We start from the raw sequence: 17,308 nt of genomic DNA, 5'->3' as shown, positions 1-17,308 counted from the left end.
AATAAAGTCTGGCATGTGAATTGTTTGATTGCAAATTTAAAATTATGTGGCAAATAAAGGACAAACGTGTCCCAAACATAATATCTGTATATATTGTGCAAGGAAAACATAGGATGAAACATGGAAGCGTCCAGACTCTGTGACTGCAGTAAACTTCAGTTTTTATGCTGACACATTTCTGTTCTTTGCTATTCCTTGAGGAAAGGCTCAAAATGTAGGGTAATATATCTTGACCTCCTTGAGTTCCCAACATACAATTAAAAAAAATGCTGGAAATATTCAGCCAGGAGTGACCAATTCTGTGTTCCTCTCCTCCCCTCCCCCTCCTCCCCTTCCCCCTCCTCCCCCTCTCCCCTCCCCCTCCCCCCTCCCCCCTCCTCCCCCCTCCCCTCCCCCTCCCCCCTCCCCCCCCTCCTCCCCCCTCCTCCCCCCTCCCCTCCCCCCTCCTCCCCCCTCCCCTCCCCCTCCCCTCCCCCCTCCTCCCCCCTCCTCCCCACCACCTTAAAGGGACTCTGACCAAATCTGCTTCTCTCTCCGTGGATGTTGTCCGCCCGGCTGAGTATTTCTGCCCACCTCACCCTTGTATCTTGCTGCCCACCCCCGCCCGTTTGAAGGGGCGCGAGCACGCCGGCGGCTGCGTGCACGCGCACCCGCTCCCCTCCCCGTTGCTGTCGGCATGGTGTTGTTGACCCAGCGAAAGGCCGGCGGCTGCTGGGGCTTTGCTCCCTTGGCGCTGGGAATCCCACCTGTGACGACGTTCTGCCGGGAGGAGGTTCCCCAGCCTCCGACCTTCAGCCAGCGGGATTCGTGTCCCGATCGTTGCCGTGTGAAGGCGGCCCCCTTGAAATGAGTTGCGGGGCAAAGACTGAGCAGAGAGAAGTTGGGCGAAGCCTTGGAAGAGCTCGGGGCAGTGCGGAGAAGGTAAACCCTCAGTGCGCCGGGCCAGACGGGTGGGGATCGAGAGTCCTGCTGTGCGAGCCGGTTGGAGAGTGGGGGTGGGCGTCGCGCAGCTCCCTTGCCCAGTGCTGGGTGGAGGGACTCCACTCCCCTCGGCTAACATTGGGTGGGTCCCGTCCTTTTCCTGGCCGAGTCGATGCGAGGTGAGACAGAGGGAAGCCTCCGTTTGCTTTCATTTCTCGAAGTCCTGGGGGGGCACTTGGTCCCCCCCTTTGTGCTGGGATTTCCAGACGAGGGAGGGAAAGTCCGGTCTAAAGATTTGGCTGGTGTGCAGGTTCAGACCAACGGAGGGAGACACAGGAGGAAGAGGGGAAGTGGGGGGGGGGGTTGCAGACGCACAGAAATGCTGGACCCGGGCGTCTTGAGACCCTCCAGCTTGTCTGCCTGCGTTTCAAGCCGACCAGCGGACAGGAGGGTTCGGCCTGGGGCAGTGAAGGGGCGACCGATTTCTGAAGTTTGGGGTTTCCGTCGAGGGGACACTGTCGCGCAGGCGAGAGCCACCGCCGCTGGATCTCTCTTCATCGGATTCACCCCTTGCTGAAGCGTGGGCTGGACACCTTTGCTCGATCAAGTGCAACTCCAGAATTGTGTCTTTGCCTCTCTTCCACGGTGAAAGCAGACTTTCTGCTCTCTGCAATTTGTTATTTTGTCCGTGGGAATAAGAATGGAAACTGTGCTCCACGCCCCATCATTCGTAACGTTTGGTCAAACAAGATGCAATGATGTACTTGTGGATAAAACAAGCACTCGAGGTGAGAGGGGACTTGCAGCCTTAAGCAAGTGTCGGGACCCGCTGCGGGGACCCGTGAACTCTCTAAACAGACTGATTTGTTGGAAGAGAATGCGATTGCCTCTGTCGGTTTGCTAGAATTTACCAGCTGGCCCCTGAAAAGGACAAAGGCAGAAGTAAAACCGTCTGCAGACCCCCTGGTCGAAGTCCATTCAAGTGAAGCACTTGGGGATCAGTGGGAGTGATCTCCAGCGGAGAGACGCACCATGTGTCGGGATCTCCCCGAGGTCTGTCCGTGGCGTTATTCGCTGTCAAACCAAGACCACCGGTCAATTGGAGGAACAGCACTTGATTCTCCAACCGGGTGGCATTAACATCGACTTCTCCAGTTTCCCCTTGTCTTCTTTCCTCCGGTTTCCCCTTGTCTTCTTTCCTCCGGTTTCCCCTTGTCTTCTTTCCTCCGGTTTCTCCTTGTCTTCTTTCCTCCGGTTTCCCCTTGTCTTCTTTCCTCCGGTTTCCCCTTGTCTTCTTTCCTCCGGTTTCCCCTTGTCTTCTTTCCTCCGGTTTCCCCTTGTCTTCTTTCCTCCGGTTTCCCCTTGTCTTCTTTCCTCCGGTTTCCCCTTGTCTTCTTTCCTCCGGTTTCCCCTTGTCTTCTTTCCTCCGGTTTCCCCTTGTCTTCTTTCCTCCGGTTTCCCCTTGTCTTCTTTCCTCCGGTTTCCCCTTGTCTTCTTTCCTCCGGTTTCCCCTTGTCTTCTTTCCTCCGGTTTCCCCTTGTCTTCTTTCCTCCGGTTTCCCCTTGTCTTCTTTCCTCCGGTTTCCCCTTGTCTTCTTTCCTCCGGTTTCCCCTTGTCTTCTTTCCTCCGGTTTCCCCTTGTCTTCTTTCCTCCGGTTTCCCCTTGTCTTCTTTCCTCCGGTTTCCTCTGGTTTCCCCATGTCTTCTTTCCTCCGGTTTCCTCTGGTTTCCCCATGTCTTCTTTCCTCCAGCTCTCCACCCCTTCCCTCTTCATTCACAGAGCCATCCCTCCTCACCCAGCTTGCTGCTGTGCCCTCCCTCCCTTATCCACCGGTCACCTGCCTTTGGGACCATGCCCCTCCCCCTCCCACCTTTTGTTTGGGCACCTGCTGACTTTTTTTCAATACCATGATGAAGGAAGGGCTCAAGCCTGAAACGTTGGTTATGTATCTATCTTTATGATATAGGGTACGCTGTTTGACCTGCTAAGTTTCTCCAGCCTTGTGTTTTGACTTAAGGCAAATGCAGGCAGGATACAGGGATACTGCTTGACAGAGATATTGAGGGCCTGGTCAAGAAAAAGGAAAGCAGAGGTCAGATATAGACAGCTGGATCAAGTGAGTCCCTCGAGGAGTATAAGAAATGGAAGAGTACACTGAAGAGGGAAAACAGGAGGACAAAAAGTGAACAGGTAAATGTTGAAAGGTTTCTCATGGTGGAAGAGTCTAGGACAAGAGGGTCCAACTTCAGGATTGAAGGGAGTCCACTTAGAACAGAGATGCAGAGGAATTTCTTCTGTGGAATTTGGTGCTACAGGTGGTTGTGGAAGGTGTATTTAAGACAAAGATTGATAGGTTCTTGATGAGCCAGGGCATCGAAGGTTCTGGGGAGAAGGCCGGGCAGTGGGGCTGAGTGGGAAAATTGATCAGCTCATGTTTAAATGGCGAGGCAGACTCGATGGGCTGAATGACCTATTTCTGCTCTGATGGCTTGTATATAAGATAAAGAGATTCTAGGAGTGTATTAAGAGCAAAAGGGTAACGAGGAAGAGAATACTCCTTTGATCTCTTGATGAAGGGATCAAGCCCAAAACATTGGTTTTTGTATCTTTATCTTTGCTGCATAGAGTACGTGCTGAATTTCTCTGGCATTGTGATTTTACCACAGTCGCTGCGTCTGCAGACTTTCGTGCTTCACGTTAGAGAATGTTCCCTGATATGTTGTCTATATGTTCTTCTTTGGCTTGGCTTCGCGGACGAAGATTTATGGAGGGGTAATGTCCACGTCAGCTGCAGTCTCGTTTGTGGCTGACAAGTCCGATGCGGGACAGGCAGACACGGTTGCAGCGGTTGCAAGGGAAAATTGGTTGGTTGGGGTTGGGTGTTGGGTTTTTCCTCCTTTGCCTTTTGACAGAGAGGTGGGCTCTGTGGTCTTCTTCAAAGGAGGTTGCTGCCCGCCAAACTGTGAGGTGCCAAGATGCACGATTTGAGGCGATATCAGCCCACTGGCGATGGTCAATGTGGCAGGCACCAAGAGATTTCTTTAGGCAGTCCTTGTACCTCTTCTTCAGTGCACCTCTGTCTCGGTGGCCAGTGGAGAGCTCGCCATATAACACGATCTTGGGAAGGCGATGGTCCTCCATTCTGGAGACGTGACCTACCCAGCGCAGTTTGATCTTCAGCAGTGTGGATTCGATGCTGTCGGCCTCTGCCATCTCGAGTACTTCGATGTTGGAGATGAAGTTGCTCCAATGAATGTTGAGGATGGAATGGAGACAGCGCTGGTGGAAGCGTTCTAGGAGCCGTAGGTGATGCCGGTAAAGGACCCATGATTCAGAGCCGAACAGGAGTGTGGGTATGACAACGGCTCTGTATACGCTAATCTTTGTGAGGTTTTTCAGTTGGTTGTTTTTCCAGACTCTTTTGTGTAGTCTTCCAAAGGCGCTATTTGCCTTGGCGAGTCTGTTGTCTATCTCGTTGTCGATCCTTGCCGAGATAGGTAAACTGGTTGACGGTTTTGAGTTTTGTGTGCCCGATGGAGATGTGGGAGGGCTGGTAGTCATGGTGGGGAGCTGGCTGATGGAGGACCTCAGTTTTCTTCAGGCTGACTTCCAGGCCAAACATTTTGGCAGTTTCCGCAAAACAGGACGTCAAGCACTGAAGAGCTGGCTCTGAATGGGCAACTAAAGCGGCAAAGAGTAGTTCACACCAATCTGACGCGCCTGCAAGCGCACACCAAGACACAAGAGCAACTTGTCCGTGTCTATATGTGGAGCCACAGAAAATGGACAACTCAGGGAAGAGGATAGCGATGTCTTGAAACTTATCCTCATTCCAAAGATGACATGCCAGTGGTCTTAAAGCATATAAAAATGGTTAAATCATTATGGCATGCACAAATACCCTAGGACATTGCGCAATGCTGGGAAAAGAATTGGTGGGTGTAGCGTGTCGAATGACTCAAAGACTTGTTGACTCAAACCAAGGCTTTTATTAACAGTGTAGTGCATCGAAGTTGACCAGTCCAGACTGACCTGGGTCTGGTTAGGAGTAGCCCTTTATGACTTGCCAGTAGGCCTGGCTACGGCTCTCCGCCAATCACTACTATATACAAATATATACATTGGCGATAGTATCCTGCACTATCAAACTAGGGTTCTGGCAGAGTCATTGGGATCATTGTTAAGCCACAAGTGAAGGATTGGCTAATGTTGTGCCCTTTAAGAAGGGCTGTAAGGACAAGGAACTACAGGCTAGTGAGTTTGGTGGGAGATATATCTCTGAGAGACAGGATCTATCTTCATTTGGAAAGACAACAACAGCCTCTTGGGCCCTTCTAATCTGTATCAAACTATTATTTTGCCTAGTCTCACTGACCTGCACCCATTCCATACCCATTCGTACCTCTCCCATCCATGTTCCTGTCCAAATTTTTCTTAAATGTTAAAATTGAGCCTGCATTTACCACTTCAGCTGGCAGCTCATTCCATACTTCTGTGTGAAGAAATTCCTCCCAATGTTCCCCTTCAACTTTTCCCCTTAACCCATGCCCTGTGGATTATCACAGTTGCATACTTACCTTCGTCAGGAGAGTGAGAGTGTCAGGGTCACCCATGAGCCAATGAGAAGGTCACAAGGGTTTGGCTGGGTCGTGTTTGGGGAGTTGAAGAATGCAATGTTGGGTTTAAGGAATAACCAAAGAAAGTCGACTTCACGATGTGCTGAAAGAAACGAGTGATGTCTTTTTTGTTTGTTTGTAAGCTGTGGCAAATCGTTACAGGTCTGTATCTCCCCTAATGTCAGTGGGAAAAGCCCACTTGCATTTACTTTATCTGTAGCCCTCTGCTTTTTGAAGAAGTGTCCTAGAGGACTGAAGAAGGTAGGGTGATGGACATTATCTTACAAAGGCCTCTGACAAGGTCCCACATGATAGGCTTGTCAGGAAAGTTGGATCTTATGAGATCTACTGTGAGGTGCCCAAATGAATACAGGATTGGCTTGATGTTGGGTGGCAGTAGATGGTTGTTTCTCAGCATGGAAACATGGTAACCAGTACTGTGTTGAAGGGATCGGTATTAGGTCCACTGTGGCTCATCATCTGTTTAATGATTTGGATGAGAATGTAGTTGACGTTGGAAGTCTTCGGATGACAGTAAAATTGGTGGTATAGTGGATAGTAATGAAGTTCTGAACTGTATAAAGTGTAAAAACAAATTCCTTTTTAAAAATATTTTATTTACAATTTTAAAACCACAATACATTCAATTAAAAAATAAATAAATTTAAAAAAATATGTGTGTATGTGTGTGTGTATATATTTATATATTTAAATATATATTTTTATTTATATATATATTTATATATATATATATATATATTTGTGTATATATATATATTTTTTAATATATTTATATATATAAAAATATAAATATATATATATAAAATATATATAAATATATATATATAATATATATATATATATATATATATAAATGTGTTCAGAGCCAGCCCTTCAGCGCTTGACATCCTGTTTTGCGGAAACTGCCAAAATATTTGGCCTAGAAGTCAGCCTGAAGAAAACTGAGGTCCTCCATCAGCCAGCTCCCCACCATGACTACCAGCCCCCCCACATCTCCATCAGGCACACAAAACTCAAAACGGTCAACCAGTTTACCTATCTCGGCTGCACCATTTCATCAGATGCAAGGATCGACAACGAGATAGACAACAGACTCGCCAAGGCAAATAGCGCCTTTGGAAGACTACACAAAAGAGTCTGGAAAAACAATCAATTGAAAAACCTCACAAAGATTAGCGTATACAGAGCTGTTGTCATACCCACACTCCTGTTCGGCTCCGAATCATGGGTCCTCTACCGGCACCACCTACGGCTCCTAGAACGCTTCCACCAGCGTTGTCTCCGCTCCATCCTCAACATTCATTGGAGCGACTTCATCTCCAACATCGAAGTACTCGAGATGGCAGAGGCCGACAGCATCGAATCCACGCTGCTGAAGATCCAGCTGCGCTGGGTGGGTCACGTCTCCAGAATGGAGGACCATCGCCTTCCCAAGGTCGTGTTATTTGGCGAGCTCTCCACTGGCCACTGAGACAGAGGTGCACCAAAGAAGAGGTACAAGGACTGTCTAAAGAAAGCTCTTGGTGCCTGCCACATTGACCACCGCCAGTGGGCTGATCTCGCTTCAAACCATGCATCTTGGCGCCTCACAGTTCGGCGTGCAGCAACCTCCTTTGAAGAAGACCGCAGAGCCCACCTCACTGCCAAAAGACAAAGGAGGAAAAACCCAACACCCAACCCCAACCAACCAATTTTACCTTGCAACCGCTGCAACCGTGTCTGCATGTCCCACATCGGACTTGTCAGCCACAAACGAGACTGCAGCTGACGTGGACTTTACCCCTCCATAAATCTTCGTCCGCGAAGCCAAGCCAAAGAAAAAGGAAAAAGAAAGATTTATATATATATATATATATATATATATATATATATAAAAGACAATACATGTGGAATACAACCTAATCCCTCCCTCTCGACCACCCCACTCCCTCCCAAAATACCCCTAAGAAAGAAAGAAGAAAGGAGATTATCAATGAGTATATAAATTCAAATCAAGCGCCGTGAAACCAAGAACCACCATCAGGACAAGCTATTGAGAGCTTACATTTTCAAACCAACTTGTTGGAGATATGGGCTCCATATTTTCAGAAAGAAATTATATTTATCAGACAAATTGTTATTTTTTTTCAAGAGGAACACAAGATCTCATTTCGATGTGCCATCTCTGCTTTCCCAAATCCACATCAGAGTTCCAAGCGATAGCTACACATTTCACATTTTCAAAATTATTAAAAAGCTGCTCAGTTTAAATTTATTAATGGCTTGTTTGATTTAGATAATGTAGAATTAACTAAAATAGATGCAAAATCACACTAGAATTTATTTATAAATGGAATACCAAGCTATACTGAAACTATAAAGATCCAGCTATACTGAAACATTGAATTATAGAGTAAAATAGATTATGAGATAGGTGGGGAAAGTAAGATTTCACGTAAAACGCCTTTATATCCAAAATAAATGTTTTCCTTTTACTCTTAATAATCAATTTTTAAAGATGTAGAATCAAATGGGGATTAAAACGATAAAAGATTGTTTTGAAGCTGGTTATTTTATTTCTTCTTAACGAATGAAAGAAAAATATAATTTTGAAATAATACCTTTTTTGTTATTATCAAGTTAAAGCTTTTTTAATTGATAAGCAAATTCCTTTTTAACTTTGTTTATCTCAATACTCTTTTATGCTGACTCCCTATAACTGCAGATTTCCCCGGTTGATCCAGTTTCTTCCCATTTTCCCAAAGCCGCGCTAGTCAGTTAATTTGCTGCTGTGACAATTGCCTCTAGTGTGGGTGTGTGCCTGGTGTGCATGAATAAGTAACAGAAAATAGGTGACGGACTAATGTAATATGTCAAGGACGCAGACCAATATCAATTATCTGAGACCTGGAATAAACACAATGTGATCTCCTGCGATGCTATAAAAACGTGTCTTCAGCAAACTTAGAAGTGTTACGTTTCGTTCCCCCTAACTCATGAAATTTCTGTACAGCACAGGAACCAGCCCTTTGACCTGTGATACCTGCACCGAACATGATGCCCAAATTAAACTCAATCCCTACTGCTGCACCCGAATCATACCCCTCCTTTCCCTTCATATTTACGTGTCTGTCTAGAAGCCTCTAAAACAATGCTATCATAGCTGCTTCCCCTACTCGCCCTAGCATTCCATTCCATTCCAGACCCCTAAAAAAAAACTTTAAAGGCACATCTGCTCTAAATTCCCCCCTCCACTCCTCCCCCTGCCCCTCTCGTATTTGACACTTTTACCATGAAAGAAGGATTCTGACTGTCTACCCTATTCGAACCTCTATCAGGTCTCCCCTCAGCCTCCAAGCACCCAAAGAAAGTCAACCACTTTTGTCCACCCTCTCAGTGAAGGCTGAGACAGAGTGTCCGCAGCAGAGTGGAGTCAAATAGCCAGGAAAATGGAGTTGAGGGGGAGCCAGATCAGCCATCTGTTGAATGGCAGAACAGGCTCAAGAGGCCATATGGCCTGTTTGTCATATTATTCAAGTGTCTTATACCTTTTGCTATCAGTTGTCGACCGACCATCACTGCTGATCCATTTAATAGGGAAGCAAATTAAAAGATAAAATAGATAATGAGCTTTTCTTTGTGATCAGCCAATGCTTTTGCTCAGGTTGAAGAGAACATTGCATGATAGACCTTCAGATAAGCATAGGAGAGAATATGGAGAAAGAAACAGATTTTGTGTTTTAGGTTGGTAAGAGTTCTGTTTATCTCTCTCTCTCTCTCTCTCTCTCTCTCTCTCTCTCTGTAAGTGCTTCCAGATGTGGAACAGTCCTGCCTTACTGCACACCTATTTTTTAAACTCCATGGTCACTGGTCCCAAATTGTTCCCCTACTGACATTTCAGTCACTTGCTCTATTTTACTCCATAAGAGGAGGTATTCTCCACTAGGGCTCTCAATATGTTTATTTAAGAAGCCTTCCTGGCTACACTTGCAACAAATTCCAGTTAGACCCACAGGTCATTGAGATTCATTGGCGAAGGGCTCGGGCCCGAAATGTTGACTGCCTTTTACTTCCTGTGGATCCAGTGTGATCTGCTGAGTTTCTCATTCACAAATTCCACCCTGTACTAGCCCCTGGAACCCAGTCATTATCAGGGAAATTAAAATCTCCCTGTCATTTTTTCCAGCTATCTCCCGATCTGCCTACATATCTGGTCCAACAATTCCCACTGACTGTTGGGGCGCCTATTATACATTCCCATCAAAGTGATCATTCCCTTCTTGTTTCTAAGTTCTACCCATATAAACTTCATTTGCAATCTGTCAAGAATATCCTCTCTCGGCACTGTTGTGTCTTCCCTCATCTTACCTGCCCCTCTATCGCACCTGTAGCATCTGTAGTTTGGAACAGTGAATTGCCAGTCTTGCCCTTCTCTCAGCCACCTTTCCCAGTCCCCCTTGCTCCAACTACGTGTTCAGCCTCTTGCACTGAAATGTTGTTTAAGCTATTGGTCTTTCCTCTCTCTTTCTTGTGATCCTGCCTTTCTCTTTGACTACAGTGTTTGCCTCATCACTGCTCTGGGCCCATCTCCCCAGCCAATCGAGTTTAGTCCCTCCTGAGCAGCACTAGCAAGTCTCGCTGCCAGGATATTGGACCCCCCTTCCAGATCGGGTGCAATCTGTCCCTCCTGGTCAGGGTCACCTCTGTTCGCAAGAGATCCCACCTGTGCGGCATGCTCAATCACGAACGTGAGTTAACCACATGTAACATTGATTAGCAATCATCTCGTTTTCAGAATGTGTCTCTGGTTATCAAAGATAATCTTGGGAGGAAAGAGATTTTCCCTCAAAGTCTTCAGTCATGTTTGAAGGGTTGAGTAGCTCCTTGTTGCACCTGCCAAGTGTGAAATCTTGAAGTGACACCACGGAAAGCAGAAGGAGGACAAGGGCAAGGGTTTTATTGCGTGGCAGCTGCTCTTCTCCTCAACACTCCCTTCCCCAACAGTACGACAAACAGCATTAAATCGTCTGAAATGCTTCCGGTTTGCCACTCGGACCTTAGGAGTTCCCAATCCCTCGGGATCAGTAGAGAAAACCTTGAGTGCAGATGTCCCAGGGAGCAGCTGTTCATCTCTTTCTGCACATACTTACACAGCTCAAATTGCACTGGGCTCTGTTCCTGTCAATCTCGTGGTTCACACATTTCAAGATCCCGGCTTGCTGTTCTCGACGAAATCTGACCCCAAATCTGCAGGGCTTTTCTTTGATGAATGCCATGCCATTTATGTCAGGTCACTGCTACATTTTTTAACTGTTCCCATTGCTATTTAAAACAAAAGCCATGAAATAAAAGCTATTCATTGAGGAAAGGTGTTTATACTTCAATGTTGGGCCAATGTCCTGTGCTATTCATTTTCAGGTCATTGTTGGAAGAGAACCTGCGTTTAAAAAATGAAAGTAGAAAAGGAATTCATTTATAGATTTGAATGAAATGACTGTATTCTGAATGATCTTGGAATGCCCAAAGAACACACCAAAATGAAGCAAACAGCTTAGAATCAGAGAACATTACGGTTCTATGTGGTGGCATGGTTAGAATAGTGGCTAGCTTAACGCTGCTACGGCATCAGTGACCCAGATTTGAATCCAGCGTTGTCTGTAAGGAGTTTGTACCTTCTCCCCCGAATCTGCTTTCCTTCCACCCTTTGAAATGAACCAGGGTTGTAAGTCACCTGGGTGCAATTGGGCGGCCCGTGCCTGAGGGCTGGAAAGGTCTGCCTGTCTAAAACATTTTTCTACAAGGCCCTTCTAGTTTGTGCCTTGTAGAAGGAAAAACGTTATTCTAAAGTACATCAACCTGGGAGGAGCACAAAAGCTGCAGATGCTGAAGTCTTGTGCAAACAATGGAATCCTGGAGTGGCGGGAGCTAATGGTAATGAAAATGAGTTCATTGACATGCACTCAAGTACGATGTACATATGCACCAAAATTCTAACTTGCTGCAGCCAAACAGGCACTTCTATTTAAAAAAAAAACAACTGCAGCAGCAAATCATTAAAAACTGCCTCCAAATGGAAAACAATAACAATAAAAGATAGATAAATAATCAGTTTACAGTTAGTGCAAGAAAAAAAAGTGGTGCTAAAATTTTGTGCAAATTTAATGTTTCAGTAAATTCATAGATTGGATTAGTTTTAATGCTTTTTGCAGGATTAAATTATTAGTTAGTTTTGGAGCGCAGATTCAGACACGAGTTCAAATCTGACCAGGAAATTAAATTTGCTAATTAAATCGATCTGAACTAAAAAAAAATACAATTGGCTTCAGTCACCGTCTGCATTGTCGACAGACCTACCCATCAATGTGTCATTCTCATCCAGTCGGCCTTCAGGCCTTTCTGGGATCTTAGACCGATCAATGTGATTGACATTTGACTGATTTCTCATCTGCTTGGTAAAAGTGTAGTTACAGCACGGAATCAATCCCTTCAGCCCTTCTAGTCTGTTCTGAACTATTATACTGCCTTTTCTTACTAACCTACACCCTCCGTACCCCTCCCAGATTTAGTATCGGAGTACATACATGACATTACATACAACCCTGAGATTCCTTTTTCCTGTGGATATGGCACTAATTGGTAGTGCAAAATATAAACTGTACACAGTGTAAAATGTAAACAAACAAAGAACTGTGAACAGATAATGAATATAAACAAACTGACTGTGCAATACAGAGAGAACAAAAAGAAAGCAATTAAGTGCACAAGTAAGAGCCCTTAAATGAGTCCCTGATTGAGTTTGTGGTTGAGGAATCTGATGGTGGAGGAATCTGATGGTGGAGGAGGAGCAGTTGTTCCTGAACCTGGTGGTGCGAGTCTTGTGGCACCTATACCTCTTTCCTGATGGCAGCAGTGAGAACAGAGATTGTGCTGAGTGGCGTGGGTCTTGAATGATTGCTGCTGCTCTCCGACAGCAACATTCCCTGTAGATGTTTGTCTGTGATGTCCTGGGCTGTGTCCACTACCTTTTGGAGGGCTTTACACTCAAGGGTATTGGTGTATCCATACTAGACCATGATGCAGCCAGTCAGCACATTTTCCACCACACCTCTGTAGACATTTGCCAGGGTTTCTGATCCATATACCTATCCAAATTTTTCTTAAATGTGAAAATTGAGCCACTTCAGCAGACAGCTAATTCCACGCTCCACTTTACCCCATTCACCTTTAACCCATGTCCTCTGGTTTGTATCTCACCTACCCTCAGTGGACAAGGCCTATTGACATTTACTCTGTCTATGCCCCTCATAATTTTGTACACCTCTCTCAAATCTCTTCTCATTTTTCTACACTCTAGGGAATAAAGTCCTAACCTGTTTAACTTTTCCCTGTTACTCAGTTCCTGAAGTCCAGGCAACATCCTAGTAAATCTGCCCTGCACTCTTTCAATCTTATTGATATCCTTCCTGTAGTTAGGTGACCAAAACTGCACACAATACTCCCAATTTGGTCTTACACAACTTTACCATTACATCCCAACTCCTAGACTCAATGCTTTGATTTATGAAGGCCAATCTGCCAAAAGCCCTCTTTACGACCCTATTCCCCCCATGAAGCTTTGTTCAGGCAATTGTGTATCTGTATTCCCAGATCCCTCTCCCCTCAGTTACTACTTTTTTTTTACTGTTTATGCCCTTCCTTGTTTGGTCCTTCCAAAGTGCAACACCTCACACTTGTCCGCATTAAATTCCATCTGCTGTTTTTCAGCCCATTTTTACAGCTGGTCCAGATCCCTCTGCAAACTTTGAAATCCTTTTTTGCTGTCCACAACAACACAATGGATAATAAATTTTAGCAATGCAATGTTCAAGTGGCATCTTACACATCAAAGTAGCATATCCGGTGAATGAATAAAGAAAGAGTCCATGTCGCTTTGTGTTACTGAGGACTTGCACTACGTGTGCCCCCAGACCTGTGCAGGCCCTTCACTCTAGAAAAAACGGTTCAGAACCCTGCTTAACACATGCAAATATTTTTTTAAAAGTGTACAACAGGAAGTTTTGTTCATTTACAGAAGTTGCCTTTCCAACGACTGGAAAAGTGCTGAAAGAATGGATTACTGAAGCTAAAACGTTTTGAAGTGCTTGGCCAAGCCTTGCCTGGAAAGAAAGGCTCACCTCCCTTGCTGAGAATTGTGCTGTGCTTGGAACTTAACTGTGGATTGTGCTTTGAATGAGCAGCAGGTTTTCTGCACCGTGACCAGCATGAAAGAAATTAATGGAGGTGGTGAGGGTCTACAGTTACATCCCTGGTGTGGCAAGCAGAACTAACAGCCACCCTCCCGTGTGTAGATCAGATGAGCAGGACACTGGGTTCTGATGTGGGGGAAGGGAGTTGCCAGTAAAATATGAAATATATCACTGATGTCACCAGGCGTACTAAGGACATTGGTGTTAATGTGTGCTGCCTGAGCCCTGAAGCAGCTGGTAAACCTTCAAGCCTATCTTTCTGCCCATTTGGGCAGAAAGATTTGTGCCCATATTCCAGGACAATGCTCACAGTACTGAGAGAATGCTAAACTGAGGCCCCATTGGAGGTAGATAGCAAAGATCTTGTGGAATTGGTTTGTAGAGGCAGTGAGCTCCCTCCTGCAAATGACATGCTGTTGGCTGTGTTTTGCCATTTTTCATACATTCCCGCATTGACTGATATCCAATCCCTGCAAAAGGCCTTCAAATGGTGTTAGACAGGCGAAATGTCTCTAAGCATTAAAAACTTTAGTCCCAGGAATGGGGTGGGCATCTTAGTCTGTTTATTTTTATACATTAAGGAGACATTAAAATTGGGGTTGGAATACAAGTACAGCAGTCTGTGAAGAAAACAAGCAGCACATTGGCCTTTGTTGTAAGAAGTTTTGAATATAGCAGCAAGGAGGTCTTACTGCTTTGGTGAGGTCACACCTTGAGCATTGAGTATCGTTTTGTTCTCTTAATCTGAGGAAGGGCATTCTTAATATTGAGTGTGAGCAGTGTAGATTGACAAGACTGGATATGGATATGGATAGCAAGACTGATCTATGAAGAAAGACCAGAGAGACTAGGGTTATACTCAATGGAATTGTGAAGAACAATTCAGATTTATTGTCGGTGTAGCAGACTTCAACAGGGATTTTATCTGAAGGCGGCACCTAGCAATTGGAGTCAGGTGACTCAGGCAGTTGGAGTTGAAAAGCTCAGATCAGCAGGAAGCTATTTGAGCAAAAGAGATCAAGTGATCCAGGGAGCTTGTGGCACAGGGTGGTAAAAATTCACTTCAACTCAGCAGTCTAGAGATATGGTACTATTGACTGGAATTCCATACAGAACATGCAACAGTGAGTAGGAAATTTACAACTAATTAGTGCTTTTTCTACATCGGAATACACACATCAGATCACGTACAACCCTAAGATTCTTATTCCTGCAAGCAAGGCAGAATTATCACTTATTGGGAGTGAAAAAAAACTGTACTCAACGAATACATGTAAACAAACTGTGCAATTCAGAGAGAAAAATAATCAATAATGTGAAAGAGTAGGAGTCCTTAAATGAGTCCCTGATTGAGTTTGTTGTTGAGGAGTCTGATGGTTCCTTTTTTTTCTCGAAACTTTATTTATTTTAACATATGAAGAAAGTAAGTAATTCATGTACAGAAAAAATACAAAATAAAGTAATACAAGTATAAAGTAACATAGTTAATACAATACCAATCTCGGCATCTCCCCCTAACAACTAAAAACTAAGACTAAAAAAAAAACTTTTTAACCCCAAAACCCCCCCCCACCCCCACGATAAAGAGTGAAGAATTAATACTATTAGTATAATAATAAAAAAAATAAAAATATATATCTTAAAAAAAGATAGATATATATAAAAAAACAAAAAAATATTAAGTATTAATTATGAATCCAAAATTTTTTTATTATATAAGAATATATATGAAAACACAAAAACAAAAAGAACTTAAATGAAAAAAAACAACTAATAATAAAAAACTAAAAAAAAGAAAAAAAAGAAGAAAAAAGAAAACATATATATAAAAAAAATATAATAAAAAAAGTTTTTTTAAAGAAAAAAAAATGATTAATTCAAACTTATTTAAATTGTATATAATCAATAAATGGGGTCGACTTTAACTCATAAAAAGACATCTTATCTTGTATAGAAAAAGATATTCTTTCCATAACCAAACAAAACTTCATCTCTGAATACCACCTATCTAAAGACATTCCTATTCTTCCAAGTAATCGCTATACATTTCTTGGCCTCTGCCAGCGCTAAATAAATAAAAGAGATCTGGTAATTATCTAATTCTAAATCAATCAACGGTTACATATTCCCTAATAAAAATATATCAGGGTCTAATACAATATGAAGATTATATAGATTATTAAATACAGATTGAATAACTTTCCAAAATTGTTGTAACCGATCACACAACCAAACAGCATGTAAAAAAAAGTACCAGAAACCTGATCACAACGAAAACAAAGATCTGACTTACTGAAACCAAATTTTTTAAAATTTTCGGGTGTTAAATATAATTGATGTATAAAACTATAATTAATCATCGCCAATCTAGCATTAATCAATTTTCGAACACTATTACGGCAGATTTCAGACCAATTTTCTTCAGTTATTGTTAAACTTAAATCTTTTTCCCATTTCATTTTATCTTTATCCCAATCTATTTTACTTTCACTTTCCAACAAAATACGATACAAACCTGATATATAACCCTTTTTTGGAAATGAGAGCACATATTTCTCAAAATCAGTTTCAGACAGTAAATTCATTTGACGACCGCATACCTGTTTTACAAAAGATCTTAATTGATAATACACAAATATAGAATAACCACTTATATCAAATCTCTTTTGCAATTCTACAAAAGAACAAAAATGACCTTCTAAAAAACAGTCAGATAAATTATGTATTCCTTTCTCCTCTCATTGTTTCAAAATAGTATTAGATACCGTGAAAGGAACAAGTTGATTGTTATATAATGGTAATCTTCCCAACCACTTATTTTTCAATCCCATTTTATGTAATTTACTTGTCCATAAATTCATTAAATGTTTCAATATTGGTACATCATAAATTCGTAACAAATTTTTATTCCATCGAAATAAAAATTCATTCGAAAAATTTTCAGAAATAACTGCCAATTCTATCTGTTCCCAACTAGGCGTATCTTGTGTGGCCATTAATGCACTAAGAAATCTAAATTGAGCTGCTTCATAATAAAATTGAAAGTTATGTAGCCGTAACCCTCCAAATTGAAAATCCCACATCAATTTTTTCAAAGCCACCCTAGGAAATTTTCCTTTCCACAAAAAATCCCTAATTACTTTATATAAATCCTTAAAAAATCTTTTTTTGTAAACAACAAGGAATTGATTGAAATAAATATTGTATACGAGGAAAAATATTCATTTTTATAGTATTAATTCTTCCTAATAAACCCAAAGGTAAATCTTTCCATTTAACTAAATCTGCCTTAATCTTCTTCATTAAAGGAAGATAATTAAGTGAATATAAATTTTGGTAGTCAGTATTAACATTAATTCCCAAATATTTAATTTGTTTCGTCCACTTCAAATTCGTAATATTTCTAAACATTGAATAATCATCTTTACTAATTGATAAAATTTCACTTTTAGTCCAATTAACCTTATAACCAGATAATTGACCATAAATCTCTAAGGAATCTTGAAGTGCTGGCAGAAGAACATC

The 17,308-nt window shown here is 42.9% G+C and overlaps 1 protein-coding gene across 4 annotated transcripts in view; it reads left to right on the top strand.

The window, feature by feature from the left end:
* The first annotated feature begins 675 nt into the window (after positions 1-675).
* The window catches only part of LOC138760348 (FERM domain-containing protein 6-like), a 114,889-nt gene continuing 98,256 nt past the window's right edge, over positions 676-17,308 (top strand). For all 4 annotated transcript variants that reach the window (XM_069930818.1, XM_069930819.1, XM_069930820.1 and 1 more), the window contains exon 1: positions 676-921. The gene's annotated coding sequence lies outside the window, so the exon portion shown is untranslated. The remainder of the gene's footprint in view (positions 922-17,308) is intronic.

The sequence above is a fragment of the Narcine bancroftii genome, chromosome 4 (assembly GCF_036971445.1).
Source record: "Narcine bancroftii isolate sNarBan1 chromosome 4, sNarBan1.hap1, whole genome shotgun sequence".
Classification (NCBI taxonomy): Eukaryota; Metazoa; Chordata; class Chondrichthyes; order Torpediniformes; family Narcinidae; genus Narcine; species Narcine bancroftii.
This window is presented reverse-complemented; position numbering and strand designations above follow the sequence as displayed.